This window comes from Rhea americana, unplaced genomic scaffold (genome assembly GCF_003343005.1).
Source record: "Rhea americana isolate MKP2758 unplaced genomic scaffold, rheAme1 scaffold_16, whole genome shotgun sequence".
NCBI classification, from domain to species: Eukaryota; Metazoa; Chordata; class Aves; order Rheiformes; family Rheidae; genus Rhea; species Rhea americana.
The window spans coordinates 1,530,331-1,535,328 of NW_028185705.1; positions in this window are offsets into that span (position 1 = coordinate 1,530,331).

The window sequence follows — 4,998 nt, forward strand, 5'->3', positions numbered from 1 at the left end:
TGTCCCGGTCCCTGCTGGGGCTGTCGCCGGCGCCGGGTTCCTTGAAAGCCGGCGGCTTCCTAGCGTGGACCCGGGTTTGTGCCCCACGTCTCCCCCCCCCGCTTTATAATCAGGCGCTATCTGTCTGCACGTGACACACGAGGTCAGCCCGCCTTTCTCGCTTTGGTGTGGGTGCCTGTTTTGATCTTGAATTCATCAGTAGGCTTCAGTGTTAACAGCTCCTGGAGGATTGCCGATTCACGCCTCCCTTCAGGGAGCTGTTGCAAATTATGCACCGGGGAAGGGGCAGCGTAACTGATTTACATAGTGAAGCTTGGTTTTGCTGGCATGATACAGAAAAGTACCATCATCCCCATACATAACGCCTATATCCTAAGGCACAGTGCCAGCCCGTCACAGAATACTGCTAGTCTACYTCCCACCAGAACCTAATATCATTCAACTCCTATTTTTAAACGTTTTACAAACATTATTAAAAGTGACACAAAGGATACGGGTGGCAGGCTAAAGCACGGTGTGTTATAGCGGCCTGCGAGAATTAAAGCGTTGCAACAGGCACCACGTTTTATCTCCTCTCCTCTCTAGAGAGGCAAATCCTCACCCTTGCGGAGGTCCCTGTGCGGTAAGTGGGAGCGCTGCTCCAGCAGCAGTGGCTCTAGCGCAGCAGCGGCCTGGCGGCCRAGTGGAGGGCATTTCCAGTCAAGGCACGTTTCCAATCAGGGCGTTTAAAGTGAGGGGAAATCTTCATACAGGTAAATAAAGCAATATTACACACAAAAATTCCATGCCAGTATCCTCTTCTTAACTAAGAGACTGATGAATTAGTGAGGAGAGCAACAGCATACGACTTCAGCCCTAACAGCAATCCAAGCCTGAAGTTCAAGGCTTCAAAATTGTTCTTCTAAACCGTGGTGTGTTGCCTGCAGCCACATGAGCGCCTCGTCTGTACAAGACGATCCACTCCAAGGGCARACTGAAGTTTCAGCAGCATTATACAAGTCGGCTTTTCTCCATGCTTTTGAATCTTTGCTTATTATTTTTTGTTGTTTGTTTAACCCGCCGAAGAAGAGGTTGAGAGTGCTACATAGCAAGATCCTCGTGCTTGTTATTAACATAAGAGGACAGAAACTCTGTATACGTCATCTGACTTTTATTAACAAAGAGAGACATGCACAATAAAAAACAAAAGAAGGAACTTGCAAATAAAGGGATAAATTTTACCCTCATGCCACGTGCAAGTCCTTCGAAGTCATGTTGGTCGAAGCAGCTGCCTGTAGCCCAGATGAGAGAAAAGGATGTTTAAAATGGGTTAACTTCCTTGCCTTTGCCTACAGCGCTGTTGGCAATATGAAAATGATACCATCTCAGGAAATGACTTTAAAATTTGGTTTAACAATTTATAACAAGGAACACTCTCCTAATATGAGTCAACAGTAAGTTGAATATGTGGCAAATATGGTCTTTAGTTGATGCCCCAGATTTCCTTTTGAGGCAGTGATTTTTTTCTGAAAGTCCAGTAGRTCATTTGGATAACACTACAAGTGAAGATTTTCATATGCAGGGAAATTGAATTTTCCGAAGGAACTCATCAGTGTCCCCCAAATGCTGCTTTTYCTTCCACAGTGTTCTGAATTCTCATCAGTCTAGATGCTAATTTTCCCATCTATCACTTATTACTGATGCAGAAAGGATATAATAGCTGAAGCAGCTTAGAAAACCCTCCATATTGTTAGYGGTTTCACTGTTTTGGAGCAGGGAATTTATTTTCACTTTCTTGGTGGAACAGATTCATCAYTCTCCCCCAAAGTATTCGGTGCGTGTAGTCACTACGCACCCTCTACAGAAACGGCTTTTGAGCACAGGGAAGGGGAGGCAGCTCCGACCGGGCACGCGCGGGCTCCTCACGGTCTTAACCCAGGCGAGCGCGTCGATGGAGCGGGTTGCACTTTATTTTTCAGACGCAGGCTGACGGTGCCACTGAGAGCGARGCTCGTCTGCGCGCTTGGGAGTGCTGCCGAGCCCTCTGATCTACGTACGAGGGAAGGAGCTGGAGCTTTGTGAGAACCCTGCTGGAAGAAAAGCATTTTCCACATTTYGTTTGCACGAACAACAAACACTTGCCTGTCCTTGCACACAAAACTGTCTCTGCTCCAGTCTTTCGCTATTTTAAATTACACGCACAACAGGTCCATCTGTATGTCTGCCAGAATTCAGGAGGAACCTGCAAAATGGTCACAAATAAATTTAAACCGGAGCTTTCATCTTCAAACCGTAAAGGAAGCCGGGCTGGCGGCCGTGTGTTAGCACTCGCCTCGCTTGCCGGGCGCTTCCCTGCGTTGGCGTGGCTTCCCTGCGCGCAGCGTATCACGAGTATGTGTGCCGTCCGCCTACGCAGTACGCGCCCTGCGCTGAGCGTTGGTGCTGCCTCCCGGGCAGTTCGCTGGCCGCTGGCAGGGCAAACTGCGGCTCGGCCCCCGCCGCTGGCGGCCAGCTGCTAAACGCCGGTAGCTGCTGCCTTTCTCCACGTTCCAGCTCTGCAGCGCTACTGTGGTGACAAAACAACAGCTTTCTTAAAAAAAAAAAAAAATTCATTCCATCTGATTGCTCAGAAAAGCCTGATAGTTATAAACCGCCTGGACCTAAAACCTAAGTGGCAAACAGAAGGGAGTCAACACGCTGTGTAAACCCCACGGTCTCAAGCTGCCGTCTTCGTCTCTAGGCGTGCTTCACAGCACCAGCGCGCCGGGGTTCACGGTCCCGTCGTGACGGGAATTTGAGAGGAGCCTTCGCTCCCCTAGGCTCCCCGCAAGTATTTTTGGCTGGCAAAGACAGCATAGCGGCGTTCACTGCCGGCCCGGCGCGGAGTGTGAGCGCGGCCGCTGCGGCCGCCGCCGCCGCCGGGCCTCTTGGGCTGAGGGGCAGGCGTGAGCGGGAGAGCGAGGGGGGCCGCGCTCCCTGCCGCGTCCTCTCCGGAGCGTCGGCCGTGCTCGGGCGGGCTCAGCCCTCCTCCCCAGAGCGCCGGCCCCGCGCAGGGGCTCTGAACAGAGAAGCCCAGAATGAAAAATTTGACATTTCCTACCGTTCTGACGGAACTTTGCCTTTTTTGATCACCCCTTGCTTCTTTGTTCCAGTTGTCTCTCTTTCCAGGCCCCCTCGCCTCGTCCCCTTCCTCCCGCGTCTTCCTCATACCAGCGCCACTCTTCGCTGCTCTCCTGCCTTGTTCGCACCCCCAAGAGCGCTGGGAAGCCAGGCCCAGGTTTGCTGCCGCCACGTGGTTCCTGCCGCTTGCCTGCTGCCCCCTTCCCCGCACTGTACCTGTTTGCACACAGACCTGCTTGTACTTGCACAGTGCCTGGCGCGTTGGGAACCGGGTCTTTGAGCCTCTGAAAGGGTCTAAATAACTTAAAGTTGAATAATAACAAAAACAATGCAGCTCTCACTGCCCCTGTCATGCATATCACTGCATTTTCCCTCTGAAATAGCCTCCCCGCCATTAAGCGGCTTAACTGCGCAAGTGTGTGCGTAATCCGTCGCGCTGCACGGAGCGGGGGGACTCAGCCCCGTCCTCCTGCAAGGAGCTCGGTGGCAAGGGCCGGTAGGAGGGGCGCCGCGTAAAGCAGGGGACGCTTGCACGCGGGGCAGGCGAAAGCCTGCTGCCCTGTGTCACTGCAGCAATTGTTCCTAGTCGATATGAGATTGGAATAAGCCTGTAAAAATAGTTAGCAGATAGCTGGAATTTTTGAACGGGAAGCGTGGTCACTGCTGAAGGCTCGTTTGTGACTTACGTGGAGAAATAGGTGTTACAGTTTGCATGTTGTGCCAGCAGGTTTCTAGCTTAGCTGGCACTTTTAGTCAGTGAGATGAACACTCCTAGGTTTTCTTTACACTCATTTCTTCGGACACTGTGCGTTTATTTTCAAAATTGCACCAGTGTGCTGGATTTATTCAGAAAGTGACCAGAACTGCACATGCAAATTACCAGTGAGTAACTGCGTAAGCCAGTGACCAATTACCTCAATAACTGGCTATTTGCATAATGCATTCCCAATTAGGCATGCGGATATAATAACTGCACACACAAATGGTGTAAGTGATTGCAGGTGCAAAAGTGTGTATGTAATCACGTGCGTGCAGTCTGCAAAAAGCAAGCCAGTGTGAACAGCAATTGCACCGGTCATCATGGTACAAAATACTGAGAATTCAAGTCTTTGTTTTGACCTAAAAGGATAATTTTACCTGCTGTTTGGGCTTGCTAATGCATTTCATGAGAAATACGTCCTCACTGGCTCTTCTTCTGTAGCACCAATGATTTTGGTCCACCCTTCCTTTTATTGCCAGTTGTCTAGATGTAGGCAGACAAACACTTCTAGATGTCTTATGTAGGGAATTCTGTAATCAGAAGCTAAACTGACACCGAGCAGTGTTTTTAAAGCAGGTCATTCATTTCACACGCTATTCCATCCCACTTCGCCTATGCATTATTAATGGTGAAGCTTTTCCTTTTGGTTGATGTATCTTTCCCCAAATGATCTGTTGTGTGAATGTTTCATGAGGAGGGACTCTAATCTCATTTCATCATTTTATCAGGAAACCCCTAAAGCTTCTTAGAAAGCCAGAAAGCCTTGAAGAAAATTGAGAAGTTGAATTGCAAGCACATAATTCGTATTGACTCCAGGAGTAAAAGTGGTAGCGCGCAGAGCATGAAGGCCCTTCCGTTAGGCTCCCATCATGTGCTAAAACGGGTGAACATGCATGAAAACTTGTTTTTGCGTCTTCTTATATAAGAGGTGATTCACTGCATTCAATCAACCATAAACTTGCCGTTCTCAGCTGTCGTGGGCTGCGAGGTCATGTGTGTGTAGAGCTGGGCAGGCCTCCGAGAGTCTGGGAAGTATGGATCAAGGTCAACAGCGGATGCGTCTGTCTGTCCGGGTGTTTTTGTGGTGATTTTTTCTTCGCAGTCGGAAGAAATATCTTGATTACATTTTTTCCCTGCGT